The 16,748-nt window shown below is 42.3% G+C and overlaps 1 protein-coding gene across 4 annotated transcripts in view; it reads right to left on the bottom strand.

Annotated features, from left to right (window-relative positions):
* The window catches only part of LOC139571019 (equilibrative nucleoside transporter 1-like), a 58,490-nt gene that overhangs the window by 38,446 nt on the left and 3,296 nt on the right, over positions 1 to 16,748 (bottom strand). For 2 of the 4 annotated variants that reach the window (XM_071393482.1, XM_071393484.1), the window contains exon 1: positions 15,516 to 15,858. The exons of the other annotated variants lie outside the window; for them this stretch is intronic. The gene's annotated coding sequence lies outside the window, so the exon portion shown is untranslated. Of the gene's footprint in view, positions 1 to 15,515; positions 15,859 to 16,748 lie in introns of those variants that run through there. 4 annotated transcript variants of the gene reach the window in all.

The following is a 16,748-nucleotide window of genomic DNA, read 5'->3' as shown; positions in this document are numbered from 1 at the left end:
AACAAAGAGATCTTCTGTTGAATCTGACAATTAATCTTGATGGTTGTACAGTCGTCTCAAATAAAACTGTGAAGGACCTCGGGGTTACTCTGGACCCTGATCTCTCTTTTGACGAACATATCAAGACTGTTTCAAGGACAGCTTTTTTCTATTTACGTAACATTACAAAAATCAGAAACTTTCTGTCCAAAAAATGATGCAGAAAAATGAATCCATGCTTTTGTTACTTCTAGGTTAGACTCCTGCAATGCTCTACTTTCCGGCTACCCGGATAAAGCACTAAATAAACTTCAGTTAGTGCTAAATACGGCTGCTAGAATCCTGACTAGAACCAAAACATTTGATCATATTACTCCAGTGCTAGCCTCCATACATTGGCTTCCTGTTAAGGCAAGGGCTGATTTCAAAGTTTTACTGCTAACCTACAAAGCATTACATGGGCTTGCTCTTACCTATCTTTCCGATTTGGTCCTGCCGTACATACCTACACGTACGCTACGGTCACAAGACGCAGGCCTCCTAATTGTCCCTAGAATTTCTTAGCAAACAGCTGGAGGCAGGGCTTTCTCCTATAGATCTCCATTTTTATGGAATGGTCTGCCTACCCATGTGAGAGACGCAGACTCTGTCTCAACCTTTAAGTCTTTACTGAAGACTCATCTCTTCAGTGGGTCCTATGATTGAGTGTAGTCTGGCCCAGGAGTGTGAAGGTGAACGGAAAGGCTCTGGAGCAATGAACCGCCCTTGCTGTCTCAGCCTGGCCCGGTTCCCCTCTCTCCACTGGGATTCTCTGCCTCTAACCCTATTACAGGAGCTGAGTCACTGGCTTACTGGTGCTCTTCCATGCCGTCCCTAGGAGGGGTGCGTCACTTGAGTGGGTTGAGTCACTGACGTGGTCTTCCTGTCTGGGTTGGCGCCCCCCCTTGGGTTGTGCCGTGGCGGAGATCTTTGTGGGCTATACTCGGCCTTGTCTCAGGATGGTAAGTTGGTGGTTGAAGGTATCCCTCTAGTGGTGTGGGGGCTGTGCTTTGGCAAAGTGGGTGGGGTTATATCCTGCCTGTTTGACCCTGTCCGGGGGTATCATCGGATGGGGCCACAGTGTCTCCTGACCCCTCCTGTCTCAGCCTCCAGTATTTATGCTGCAGTAGTTTGTGTCGGGGGGCTAGGGTCATTCTGTTATATCTGGAGTATTTCTCCTGTCTTATCCGGTGTCCTGTGTGAATTTAAGTATGCTCTCTCTAATTCTCTCTCTCTTTCTTTCTTTCTCTCTCTCTCTCGGAGGACCTGAGCCCTAGGACCATGCCTCAGGACTACCTGGTGGGAGTACTAAGGGAGTATAGAAAAGTGCCCTGCAGCTCACCAGCTGATGGAGGCTGTGTCTTTGAATTTCTAGTCTTGCACTACCGCCCCACTTTCCCCACTGCATTTCATAGCCAGGTTCTGTAGCCAAAGTATCCAAGTCTTTCTCTTTTCCTCTGAAAAAACGTCTTGATTCTAGCCCTCACCGTTCAAAAGATGTATGACCCACAATACTGGAACTACGTTTTTTTCTTTCTATCGTGCATTGGTGGCCCGCATTTTACATTTATAAAGCGTTCTAAAACTAGGCTACTTGCGGACCAGACCGTTAACCATTTGTTTAGGCTACACCTTGTTCAGTCATGTTACCTCATTAGCTAGCTATAGCTAACAACCTGGGCGTGTTCAGCAGGACGCAATGCTTTGGACCGTTCAGATAGAAACATGCTATGTAGAACAAACATGCTTCTCTGACATGTTGAGAAAGGAATAACGTTGGCTCTATTCATGTAATTTCTATCTGCAATGTTCAAGAACGTTTTGCAACTGAACATGGCCCTGGTAACATTACCAGTAGCCAATTTGGTGGCACAGAAACAGAGGGATAGCAAACAATTTATTGAAAACAATTCCTCTTGCCACTACATTATATCTGAATGGGTGAATAACTTTATTTTGAGTTAATGTAGACCCAGTGACTCAGACTTGACCACTTGGACCAGATCTCGAGCACTGGGACTAGGACTTCAGCCATAGGGACTCATGACTTGACTCGGACTCGAGCACAGGGGACTTTGGACTCAATTCGGACTTGAGGTTTTGTGACTCGACTACATCACTGGGCAAAACGGTCATTAGCTCCTGTTCAAAGTCATTAACCCCCGTTCTACTTTTGGACACCAATGTGGCTGTGGGACGTTGATAACAATGGAGATGACGGGACCGAGTGATGGAGGTGCAACCAATACTTTGCAGGACCATCTTGTGATTGTGCTGCTACTCTCTCTCCGTGCTTGTTTTGAATGTAATGTGCAATATCTGTGTAGGCAGAATTAGGAATTTACATGGCCAGATATTTCTTAGATGTTTGATATTTCTGCTGTTTGGAAAAGAATAGGATGTTCTGCAGAAAAATATGTTGGTAGGACATGGAAGTCAGTGATTGTTTGCTATAGGTTAATGAGGCAATACAGTACAGATGTGACTAAAATGAAAGGGCATTTAGTTGACTAAATTGGCCCACTTTTTGTCATTTTGACAATAACTAGACTAAATCATTATTTAAATAACTCAAATGTGACTAAGACTTAATGATATTTTTGCCAAAATGACTAAGACTAAAAAAAGAGTGCCAAAATGAACATTGTCTCTACGTGACATACCTGGCACAGGAATGGAGCCTCGGGAAGAAGTCATCACTAGGGCCGCCCTAGACACTGCCGCAATTGCATCACCATATGCTAGGTTAGTAAATCTGAACAGCCCCTATCTATGTTCTGGTCTTACACAGATCTTAACTATATGCCGTCTTTCGGATGGGACGTTAAACGGGTGTCCTGACTCTCTGAGGTCATTAAAGATCCCATGGCACTTATCGTAAGAGTAGGGGTGTTAACCCCGGTGTCCTGGCTAAATTCCCAATCTGGCCCTCAACCATCACGGTCACCTAATAATCCCCAGTTTACAATTGGCTCATTCATCCCCCTCCTCTCCCCTGTAACTATTCCCCAGGTCGTTGCTGCAAATGAGAACGTGTTCTCAGTCAACTTACCTGGTAAAATAACGGTAAAAAAAAAAAAAAAAAAAAATATGTAAGCTCAGTAGGTAGTGTATCTGGATGGAGGGGATATTTACTGTATATCGTTCTTCCCTCCCTTCAACCCTACTGTGGCTGGGTTACTTTGAACCCTATAACTCGAGCAACATTCTCAACCCTCGAAGGGCTGTACATCCTCTTACATTGTCCAGAAGTAATTAGATCAGTGGAGGCTAGTGGGAGGAGCTATATAGAAACCACATGTTTGACTCTTTCCATTCCAGCCGTTACAACGTGCCCGTCCTCCTATAGCTCCTCCCACCAGTCGCCACTGCATTACATGACAGTTCTCTCCCCATCATCACCTAAACCGGTACCAAAGAAAGTAAGAGTGAGTTGCCAAGCACAGTGCTACAAACCCATTAGCACGGCTTGCATTACTGCCACTAACTGGACTGGAGTGTGGACCAGAGACAGTGAAGGTATAAATCCAACCCAATAATCTCATCTCCCTAAGGAAACTAAATACATTTTTAAATACTACATCCCATGAAGATTTCCCCAGCAGTTCACTTAATCCTGGCTCTTCAACCCCATTACTCCTCAAATCTAATAACAAAGAACAGTGGTTAAAAATAAGTGGCAAGTGTTGTGGAACAGGGAGAGTAAAAGAAGACACTTGTATAAGATCCAGGAAAAGGTGGGGGCAGTGAGCTGCCTTTCTCTCACATATTTCTGCCACTGAAATAGAACATGTTCCAATGTCTCCATCTCCTCCTGACAATGATCACACCTCCCAGTCAAATGTTTCCCCACCATTTTCAATGTACTATTTAGCCTTGTGTGTCCCAGTCTCAGCCTTGTGACTACACATTCCTCCCTTCTCTCTCGGCCTGAGGACCTCCCTGCCCCCACCCTTTCCTGGATTTTATACAAGTGTCTTCTTTTACTCTCCCTGTTCCATAACACTTGCCACTTATTTTTAAACACTGTTTTTATTCATCCCTTGGCTTCTACTTTACTGATTGACAATTCCATCTCAACATTAGGATGTTTAAGAGCCTGCTTGGCAATAATATCCACTTCCTCATTCCCCTCTACTGTCACATGAACTGGTACCCAGAGGAATATCACAAATACCCCCATCTGTTTCACCCTATACAAACACTGCAAAACCTCATACAATACATCCTGTCTGCTCTGAGACACATATGAATTTAAGCTCATCAGTGCTGCACAGGAGTCGGAGCAGATGACTACCCTGTCTGGCCCCACCTCCTCCACCCACTCTGCAGCCAATAGTATGGCCAACAACTCCATTCTGTAAATAGGCAAATGATCCGTTGCTCTTTTTGTCACAGCCACCTTAAACTCAGGAACACTAAATGCTGCTCCTGTCCTCCCTGTTTTAGGGTCCTTAGATCCATCTGTTAATATATTAAAGAAAGCATAGTATTGTGTTCTTAAATGTTCACTTACAACTGAATCTACTCCTTCCTCAACATCTCTTACCCTCTCAAGCAACCCTAGATCTATCACTGGTTGAGGTAGAAACCAATGTGGGATAGCAGGAAGAACTACAGAGGGGCTAAACTCCCTCCCAAACAACCCCATCTCTCTCGCCATGCAATTGCCTATCCACCCAAAGCTTCTATTCAGATTTTGTTTATGGTCCCAGCACTCTAGGTGCACCTTTTTTGTAGGATGTGTAACCTTATGTCCTTGTAGATTTACCCAATATGTAATGGCTAGCTGTTGTCTTCTTAACCTTAACGGCATCTCTCCCTACTATACCTGCATCGCTGCCACCGGGGAGGTCCTGAGTGCTCCACAACATATTCTTAGGGCTTGGGCCTGGATAACATCTAGCTTTTTTAATGATGTCTGAGCTGCTGATCCATATGCTATACTTCCATAATCCATTGATGACCTTAACAGTGCTATATATATCATTTCAATGCCATTCTGTCTGCCCCCCACTCCTTTCCTGACAAGCAACGCGTCACATTTAATATTTTCTTTCCTTTGACAACTACTCTGTTAATATGCTCCGCCCATGTCATTCGAGTGTCAAACCAGACCCCCAGGAACATAAACCCTCCCACTATATCCAGATTCCTTCCATACAACTTCAAGTATATTTCCTCCCCAACCTTCCTTCTAGAAAACTGAAAACTTGAAGCCCCACCTGAGGAACCACTGCTCTACTTCACTAATCGCTTCAACTCTTCTGGTCTATGGGTAATATTTCTCCCTCTCTTCCACAGCGCTCCATCATCCGCAAACAATGACCTCCCAATATCAGGTCTCACCTGAGAGAATACATCATCAATCATAATGGAGAACAACTAAGGACTAATGACACTTCCCTGGGGGTTACCATTATCCACCTCATAGCTTTCTGATAGAGCTCCCCACCCTCACTTGTATTGATCGCCCAAAAATAAAATAATTTATCTGGTTAAAAACCCTTCCTCCAACCCCCATGTTATCCAGCTTGATAAGTAGGCCTTCCTTCCACATCATAAGCCTCATCTACATCAAAGAAAATGGCTACCACCACCTCCTTATTTGCCTGTGTCTTCTGTATGACTGACTCAAGGCACAGTACAGGATCCATCGTTCCCCTGCCTTTCCTGAACCTACTTTGATCTGGTGACATTAGTCCTCTGCTCTCCAAGAAGTAAGTCAGCCTTTACATTATCATTCTTTCCATAAATGTACATACGTGAGATGTCAACGCTATCGGCCTATAGCTTGAAGGACTTGTAGGGTCTTTCCCAGGTTTCCGTATTGGCACCCCTACCACCTGCTTCCAACTTCCATGCAGTTTCCCTTCCTGCCACACCTTATTGTAAAGGTCCAATACTTTCCCCATTGCTGTGTCACTGAGATGAGCCATCATGATGTATTATATCTCACCCTTCCCAGGAGATGTTACCCCAGCTTTAGCTAATGCTCTTTTTATCTCAATGTATCCCCCACCATCACTCTCTGATCAAGGACTCCCGGATGTTCTCCTCTGACCCTCTCTCTCCCAAGCTGCCTCTCTTCTGTCAGATTATTTGAGCTGTGCACCTTCACAAATGCCTGGGCTAACATCTCTGCCTTCTCGATATCTCTCACTGCAACAATTTCCCCACTTTTCAGCACAGGGAGATCCCAATCGCTTCTGACCTCACTCATCCTCTTAATCATCCCCCATACCTCTCCCACAGGAGTGGTCCTGCCTATGTTTCCACAGAACCGGCTCCAATACTCTGCTGTCCTTGTGATCCTCCTTACTACTGCTTGTGCTTGTTTATTCTAAATCAGGTGCTGGTAATTATGGGACCTTTTCAACATTCTGAAAGTGCTGTTCTTATTCTTCACTGCTACTCTCCACTCCACCAGAGGACTGCATTACTCTTTCTCCCCCCTGTACCCATAGGAATCACCTGCCTTGCACTTGAGATCTTGAGATCAAAATAAGATCCAGAGCAGATTCATTTCCAGTTACTGGGTCAATCCTGGTCCCGCCGCCGTCATTAAGACTCACAAGCCCTTTCTCATCCAGTAGTTCCTCCAACACAGTTCCATTGACATCAGTCCATAACCCTCCCCAGAGCGTACTATGAGGATTAAAATCCCCACACCACATTACCCGTCTCCTATCTTGACCTTCTACATTCCCAAGGGCCAGCAACTCCATTCTCTTACACGGGTTGTAAAAATTCACTATTACCATATTCCCCCTCACAACCACACCTCTACCACTACATTCTCCTGTTCAACTCCCTCTCCCACACACTTATATGGGATCCCCCACTTTATAAAGGTAGCACCACCTCCTCCTCCCCCTACCACCCTATCTCTACGGACTGCAACATAACCTTGTAATACAAAATCTAGAGTAGGTTTTAGCCATGTCTCCTGGAGACATATCACACCAGGTTTGGCTGGTAACTCTTCAAGAAACTGTTTGAACTTTTGCCCATTAGCCATCAAACTTCTGGCATTCCATTGAAGGATTAACACCATAAAAATGCAAATGAACCAATACATGATTCCTGGCTGGACTGATTCTCAGTCTTATTGAGGTCATCCTGTACATTTTTCTATGTCAGTCCTGTGAGCCCAAGATACCTCACTGCCTGCTCCACTATGGTCTTTATCTTCTTAGTCCTCGGTTCTAATTTTTCTGTGCAATCAATTTCTGCTGTCACAAATGTAACAACCTTCCTCATGTCTTCTACCAGTCTTGTGTTCTCCACCATTCTGCTCCCTCCATCACACCCAACCTGCATCTCAATCTGTCCTGGAATACCTGCTCTTCTAGGTGCCCCGATTTGTTTCTGCGTTAAATACCATCACTGCTTCTGCATACGAGATGTTACACTCACTCCTTACCTGCTGCACTTCCACCTGTCTTTTCATCACTGCCGTGACGTTACTAACATTAATCTGATTTATTTATCGAATCAACTAACTATGTTTAATTGTTTACCCAATTTAAATTAATCATGTAACAATTAAGTCATTAGGATTTGGGGCACCACGGTAGAAGTTGTTTATAGAGTTACCATCTCCTGAATTCAACTCTAAAAGATGTGTATGTGTGTGTTTATATATCGATAACAGTCAAATATTAATCATTACCTCATATCAGTCTCATTCTGAACATCGCAGCCAACTTGAATCCGCAAGAACCCCAGCCGTTTCTGATTATTCAGTTCTACACATTGATTTAATTATTTATTTACTAACTAACAACACAGAATACACTTACATGAGACAAAAGTCCCTAGTGGACTGACAAGATACGACGGCGTATTACACAGAGATGAAAAAAGGGGTGGGGAAAATAGATAGGGAGAAAGGGACATTTATCGTACATTTGGTAAATACGCTCACAGTAACCATATATCTTGCACATGAGCCACCTCCCATTTGGGTAAGAAATGCAATGTATTTACTTAGATGTCTATCGGTCGTCTCTCTGTTGAAACTTCTTTGGGGAATGGCTCGATGGGTGTAAGGTCACAATGTCCTTCTTAGTTTTGGTCTTGTAGTGGAGTGTTCAAATAGAACAGATACTCAGCGATTGTCTTAGATGGGATTTTCTTCCTTCCCTCCTCGTGTCTTTAGTCAAAGTTCAAGATCCCTTCACAGGTCTCGTGAGTTTTTCTTCACCTCGTGTTGAGTTTCAGAGTTTCCAACATTTTCTACGTGTAGCCACAGCTTCACGTCTGGTGGTCTGAATATGTTCATTCTTAGCGAGTCCTTTTAAGCTCTCTTGTCAAAGGGCGGTTCCATCACAATGACACGCTCTAACCTCATTCGGGGTGTGGCTTAGTTAACCTGTCTGGGAACGGGGTTCCGCTAGCAGCCAATGACATTGCAGGGCGCCAAATTCAATCAACAGAAATCTCATAAATCAAATTTCTCAAACATACACGTATTAGGCACCATTTTAAAGATTTTTTTTCCGTTAATCCAGCCACAGTGTCTGATTTCAAAAAGGCTTTACAGCGAAAGCTCCCCAAACGATTATGTTAGGTCACCACCAAGTCACAGAAAAACACAGCAATTTTTCCAGCCAAAGAGAGTTGTCACAAATAGCAGAAATATAGATCAAATTAATCACTAACCTTTGATGATCTTCATCAGATGACACTCATAGGACTTCATGTTACACAATACATGTATGTTTTGTTCGATAAAGGGAATATTTATATCCAAAAATCTCATTTTACATTGGCGTGTTATGTTCAGTAGTTCCAAAACATGCGGTGATTTTGCAGAGAGCCACATCAATTCACAGAAATACTCATAATAAACATTGATAATAGATACAACTATTATACATGGAACTTTAGATAAACTTCTCCTTAATGCAACCGCTTTTTTTTTTTTACTTAGCGTAAAAAGCATAATCTGAGTACGGTGCTCAGAGCCCAAAACAGCCAAAGAAATATCCACCATATTGTGCAGTCAACATTCGTCAGAAATAGCATTATAAATATTCACTTACCTTTGATGATCTTCATCAGAATGCACTCCCAGGAATCCCAGTTCCACAATAAATGTTTGATTTGTTCGATAAAGTTCAGAATTCATGTCCAAACACCTCCTTTTGTTAGGGAGTTTAGTAAACAAATCGAAACTCACGAGGCGCGGGCAAGTCCAGCGGAGATGTCGGACGAAAATTCCAAAAAGTTATATTACTGGTCGTAGAAACATATCAAACGATGTATAGAGTCAATCTTTAGGATGTTTTTATCATAAATGTTCAATAATGTCCCAACCGGAGAATTCATTTGTCTGTAGAAAAACAATGGAACGAGAGGTAACTTTCTCATGACTGCGCATCACGAGCCCGTGGCTGCTGGCAGACCTCTGACTCATTCCCCTCTCATTCAGCCCCCCTTCACAGTAGAAGCCTAAAACAACGTTCTAAAGACTGTTGACATCTAGTGGAAGCCGTAGGAAGTGCAAGATGACCCATATCCCACTGTATCTTCAATAGGGGCTGAGTTGAAAAACTACAAACCTCAGATTTCCCACTTCCTGGTTGGATTTTCTTCTCAGGTTTTTGCCTGCCATATGAGTTCTGTTATACCCACAGACATCATTCAAACAGTTTTAGAAACTTTTGAGTGTTTTCTATCCAATACTACTAATAATATGCATATATTAGCATCTAGGACTGAGTAGGAAGCAGTTTACTCTGGGCACGCTTTTCATCCAAACGTGAAAATGCTGCCCCCTATCCATAAGAAGTTAATGTGCAAGGGACATGAAAACAATGATCCCGTTAGAAAACTAAACTCACATTGCTAACAAAAATAGTTTAATCGTTCTTCATATTGTATTAACATCATATTGGAATGAAACTTAACAGCCAAATGGGGTTTCCTTCCTAAGTTACAGTATTTGGTTCATACAGTACAGTTAATAACATCACAAAATGAAAAGCAATATGACATGATTATTCTTTAGATCACCACTGACCATTCTTTACATTCCTATCTTAAAAATATTGTTCCAATATTCACTTTTTTGGACGTAATAGTTTTGGTGGCAAAAGTTTCCTGGAGGACAAAGGCATTCCTTTGGTTGGTACTGAAGAGCAGGAGAGGGTTCTCTGCTGTATAAGATTTACGATTGGCATGAGGTGTCATAAAACCGGCCCAGCCCCCCCTCTTCTCTCCTGTGGGAGAGTGGGGGGTATGGCTATCTGTCAGCCATTTGCCAAGTTGATCTGAGGCCTTGGATCCTCGACCAGGAGAGTCATGACATCACTGAACAACCCCCATACGCTACACTATGGGCACCCCCACAGTTACAGCACTTTAACTGGACCCTATCTCCACATTCCCCACACTTTGCACATCTCCTTTTGCCTTTACACACCGCCGCCACATGCCCAAATATTTGACAGTTATAGCAACGCAATGGTTTCGTAACATACACTACTATTAAAAAGTTTGGTGTCACTTAGAAATGTCCTTGTTTTTGAAAGAAAATCACATTTTCTTGTCCATTTAAAATACCATCAAATTGATCAGAAATACAGTGTAGACATTGTTAATGTTGTAAATGACTATTGTAGCTGGAAACGGCAGATTTTTAATGTTTGGAGGAAAAAGGGGGATGCTTGCAAGCCGAAGAACACCATCCCAACCGTGAAGAACGGCGGTGGCAGCATCATGTTGTGGGGGTGCTTTGCTGCAGGAGGGTCTGGTTCACTTCACAAAATAAATGGCATCATGAGGGCGGAAAGTTATATGGATATATTGAAGCAACATCTCAAGACGTCAGTCAGGAAGTTAAAGCTTGGTCGCAAATGGGTCTCCAAATGGACAATGACCACAAGCATACTTCCAAAGTTGTGGCAAAATGGCTTAAGGACAACAGTCAAGGTATTGGAGTGGCCATCACAAAGCCCTGACCTCAATCCTATAGAAGATTTTCACCACCCTAAGACGCTTTCGGATTACGTTACAGCCTTATTCTAAGTAATTAATTTACACAAAAAATTCTGCAGCATTGAAGGCCCCCAAGAACACAATGGCTACTAGGTTCACCTTCCAACAGGACAACAACCCTAAGCACACAGCCAAGATAACGCAGGAGTGGCTTCGGGACAAGTCTCTGAATGTCCTTGAGTGGCCGAGCCAAAGCCCGGACTTGAACCCGATTGAACATCTCTGGAGAGACCTGAAAATAGCTGTGCAGCGACACTCCCCATCCAACCTGACAGAGCTTGAGAGGATATGCAGAGAAGAATGGGATAAACTCCCCAAATACAGGTGTGCCAAGCTTGTAGCGTCATACCCAAGAGCACTCAAGGCTGTAATTGCTGCCATAGGTGCTTCAACAAAGTACCGAGTAAAGGGTCTGAATACTTATGTAAATATGATTTATTATTTATTTTTACAAACCCGCTTTTGCTTTGTCATTATGGGGTATTGTGTGTAGATTGATGGGAAAAACAATTTAATACATTTTATAATAAGGCTGTAACGTAACAAAATGTGGAAAAGTCAATGGGTCTGAATACTTTCCAAATGCATTGTATTTCCTGACTGCTCTCCATCCACTATCTGAGTAAGAGGGTCTGCAGTGCCAGGTGGGACGCAGGGTGAAAAAAATGCCATTACTCAGGAATTTTGAAAGAACATTGTCACTCAACCGTGAATATCTTGGCTGTCCACCGCAGCATACGTAAGAGGATAGTGAGTTTTAACCACCCTTAGGCAAACACTCAAATACCTTAGCAGACCCTCCCTGGCAGTATGGCTGTAATAAAGGGATGATTTTGTGAAGCAGTCAGAAGTTGGCAGCTTGCTCAGTAGGGTAGTCCCTTAGCTGACTACTGCACAGCTAGACCATGGAATGTGCCTCCATAACAAGCTGATACCAAAGGCACCTGGCCGGCGAGAGGTCAAGACTGTAATTCAAACCTGAAAATATCAGACTTAATTAAAACCTTGACACCCCTACCCTCGTCTGAGGGCTTATTGAACCAATTGTTTTCAGTCAATTCTATCCCTTTCCGTTTTCAAGGAATATGACAAATAACTGCAATTGGTTACAATTTTGCAATATCTAAATATCACAAAATCTAGCCTACAAAGACAATAAACATCAGATAGTAATACTCTGCATACCAGGCTGAGCCAGTGCAGTCTGTGCATTTTCTATCTGAAAAACAACCTCAAGCTTATTTTCATATCCTCGATCCATCAGAAAGTGTCTGCTGATTCTTGGAGCGCTCCCCCCAAAAAACTCAGATAGCTCCACACAGCGATGAGCCAACATTAGTGCAGCATCACATTACTGTGCAAGTTATATCCTGTTGGCTGTTCTGTTTGGAAGTTACACCCTCTATATAAAGAGCTCTTGGCTCAAAGCACTCAGATCAGAGCTGGTGGATTATTGTTTGTTTGTGAGCTGTGGGGGTTTGGGATGGACTCTGGGGATGAGAGCCGGCACAATGTTGACTGTGAAGACCCTTGCCATTAGTCTACTGCTGTGCTGTGCTGCACATGAAAAGGGTTAGTTAGTAGGACTCTAGATTAATGTGCCCTGATGCTGATGTGCCATGAGTTCCAGGGATGTCTTTTGGCTTTTTGGGAACTCCTTATACCTGCAGGGTTTCAAACCCAAAACATGTGATCTTTCCCAGCAATAAGTATTCTGTCTGTGGCAGGGATTTTGGCAGTGCAGCTCAGACATTTTAGGCCCTGTAATAGCCCTTTGGCCACAATTATCTAATTGAGTAAAAACCACCTGAGGTCGCAAAACAATATGGTTAAATGTAAATGTTGTGTGTTATGACACTGTGTAATGTAATATCAAATGGTAATGCTATGATGTTAGAATTACAACTGAGTTATGATTATGTAATAACAAGGTTATTATATTATTACACATGAGAGGTCTAAAAAGTTATCTTCCCATTGGTACAGAGCTAGCAACCTTAAAACCTCTTAGATGTAAAGTCCCCTGTTTAGGGTACTGTGGTCCTTGTACCGGTTCCGACCGACATTTTCGCTTATAAATCAACCTGTGGACACCGTTGATCGAAATGGCTTGCATTGAGTAATAGCCCTGGTTCCCATGGACACAGTTGTTACAGTATATTTTTGGAGCATGTGTCACGTAGGATGTCAAATCTAAAACCACTTGAAGCTGGGATGTCCCTTTGAAGTTGGGATGTATTTTACAGTTATAAGGAAGGTGAAATGTTATAGTTAGTGGTTTTATAATTTGATCATACTATATTTAGAAAGCATATAAGTCATTTTAAGCCTTATTCATACAGTTTTGTTGTATAGGAAATACAGTCCCTTCGGAAAGTATTCAGACCCCTTGACTTTTTCCACATTAAGTTATGTTAGTCGTTATAGTTTTTTTCCTTCATCAATCTACATACAATACCCCATAATGACAAAGTAAAAATAGTTTTTTAGACATTTTTGCAAGTGTATTACAAATAGAAAACGTATATCACATATACATAAGTATTCAGACCCTTTACTCAGTACTTTGTTGAAGCACCTTTGGCAGTGATTAGAACATTGAGTCTTCTTGGGTATGACGCTACAAGCTTGGCACACCTGTATTTGAGTTTCTCCCATTCTTCTTTGCAGATCCTCTCAAGCTCTGTCAGGTTGGATGGGGAGTGTCGCTGCACAGCTATTTTCAGGTCTCTCCAGAGATGTTCAATCGGGTTCAAGTCCGGGCTTTGGCTCGGCCACTCAAGGACATTCAGAGACTTGTCCCGAAGCCACTCCTGCGTTATCCTGGCTGTGTGCTTAGGGTTGTTGTCCTGTTGGAAGGTGAACCTGTAGCCACTATGTTCTTGGGGACCTTCAATGCTGCAGAAATATTTTGGTACCATTCCCCAGATCTGTGACTTGACACAATCCTGTTTCGGAGCTCTATGGAAAATTCCTTCAACCTCATGGCTTGGTATTTGCTCTGACATGCACTGTCAACTGTGCAACCTTATATAAACAGGTGTGTGCCTTTCCAAATCATGTTAAATCAATTGAATTTACCACAGGTGGACTCCAATCAAGTTGTAGAAACGTCTCAAGGGTGATCACTGGAAACAGGATGCACCTGAGCTCAATTTGGAGTCTCATAGCAAAGGGTCTGACTACTTATGTAAATACGGCATTTCTGTGTATTATTTTGAAGACATTTCCTAAAATTTCAACAAAAACTGTATTTGCTTTGTCATTATGGGGTATTGTGTGTAGATTGCTGAATATTTGTATTTATTTAATCCATTTCAGAATAAGGCTGCAACGTAACAAAATGTGGAAAAAGTCAGGGGGTCTGAATACTTTCCAAAAGCCCTGGACGTCATAAAATATATAATATTTGTACTATGTACTTGAGCTTGTGTCCTCAAAAGTGACGACACCTCAGCAATTTATAACTAGAGTATGCAGCATTACTAGCTATTGTTTATGGTCCTCTCATAATAAATAATTTATTTTGGGGATTACGTAGATGACATTTTAGATTACATATAGTTACATTAAATTAAAGGCAGTGAAGTACTTCATATTATTTAGGATGTTGCAGCTGAACATTTTGAAATGGCAGCATCCTGATCCTCAGGACTGTTGATAGAGCATACAGCTGAGAATGCTATCTCACTACAAATTACTTTGAGCAAATGCTTATCAGAGAGAAGCACATTATAAAAGAGGGAGAGGTTTGAGTCAATAAGAAGTGTCTACAGTCATGCTCATGGAGATCCTATTAAATTACTAGAGATGCCATGTCATAAACCCTCAAAGTTTCAGAATGGGGTGGAAATAGCAGCCATGTTGGCCAGTGAGAAATCCACACCAGTCTAATTGGAATTAATGGCAGTAGAGACATAATACTGATTCTATGGTCGTGCTACTATGTCATGTATTCTATAGGTGATATTTTGTTAACTCTCGTGCTCCCCCTGTAAAGACAACACACACAGTATGGGAATGTGTCATTGGGTTGTGTAGCCTACTGGCCTCTATGCAAAGTTTTGTTTAAAATAATACAATATCCTACAGCTAATCAAACATTAGTCATGTCTCTCACACATACACACACACAAAATGTGAAATGATAAATTATAGGTTTACTAATGCTTACTAAGGTAACGGTGCATTCGCATGTCATTTCGAGGTAGCGCAGTGCATTATTGTTACCATTAGAACTTCAGCTATAAACATATGCTATTTGTGATCTAGGCTACTCCGTACAGTTTACATGCACAGTGTTTGGTAAATTCGTTTGTTAAAATAATTTAATCCCAAAAACTGTGCATCGAAATTATTAGAAGTTTCTCTGACAAACGCTTGGCTACATCATTCGGATTCTACTCATATCCTCTCCCCAATTAGACTCTTAAGAGCGTTTGGCATGTGCAGTTTCAGAGTTCGTTATATGAGTAAAACGATTTACTTACATAAAATGTGGTGGGATGCTATCACATTCAAACACGCTCAATTTTCCCCACATAAAGTTGGTGGGTGTTATTCTTTTGACCCAACAGATTTGCTCCAGTTGTCGACTCGAGTCATTTGTCCAAAAAAATTGCAAACTGGGGCTGCATTCATTCCTAAAGCGGTATGGTGGTGGTGGCGGCGGGGGACACATGAAAATAAGCAGGGGACCCGGCTGTTCCAAATTCCACCAGAAACAGGGATTTTTACAAATCCAGGATTTAAATAATTTTGCCTACCTACTATAAGAATTTGCATCATAACATGTACTGAAGTTTATTGGCTTACAATGGAACGTTAGCCTACACAGATGTGGCATTGAACACTATCCATTCTGATGATAAGCATCCTAATATGGGAAAAACAAAGCCAGAGCAAACTCAATGTTTGAAGCAAACCTCCCTGTGGACACTGGCGGAATTAGCATTAGACAGAATATGCAATTGCCTGCCTTATAGGCCTCATCATCAAGGGGCGTCATGAGCTGGGCATAAAAAAACATTAAATCAACACTTTTGTGTTTGTTTGACTAATTTCCCCGCTTGAGCCCCCCCATGCTCTGCTTAAGGCATATGCCATATGCCTTAAGCAGAGCATGGGGGGGCTCAAGCGGGGAAATTATATATATATATATATATACAAATACACCATGACAGCGCAATACACAAGGGGTGGAACAGTGGCAGAGGTACCCACAGGACAAACATAATATTAGTCTGAGGAGAGATTAAATAGCATTAATACAACAAAAATAATTCTAAACACACCTTTAGTTTACACCAAAGTTAAACAGATGTATTTTTTCTTCATAATAAGCAGGAGTAATATATGTATATATATTTAAATCACAATCAAAATCCGTCTGTTTAAGATTGAGATCATTTCTGTTTTGCATGGCCTTTGTCTGCATCCGCATTCCGCATAGCTACAGCTGTGTTTCAGACCAGGAGACATCCCGAAAATCCGGTATTCTCATGAAAACCTCTATAGCATATATGTCAGAGTCAAGGCCCGCGGGCCACATCCGGCCCGCGAGAAGGTTTTTTACGGCCCCTGGGATGATCTTGATTTATTATTAGAACCGGCCCGCAGACCGCAGCAAGCCGGCAGCCCGCAGATCTTTTACACGCACCAATACTACATTTCCCACAATGCAACGGTGACGCACCGAGCAGTAGGCTGCTGTGTAAATGAGA

Source organism: Salvelinus alpinus, chromosome 3 (assembly GCF_045679555.1).
Source record: "Salvelinus alpinus chromosome 3, SLU_Salpinus.1, whole genome shotgun sequence".
NCBI classification, from domain to species: domain Eukaryota; kingdom Metazoa; phylum Chordata; class Actinopteri; order Salmoniformes; family Salmonidae; genus Salvelinus; species Salvelinus alpinus.
The sequence above is the reverse complement of the archived record's forward strand: the minus strand, read 5'-3'. Positions and strand labels throughout refer to the sequence as shown.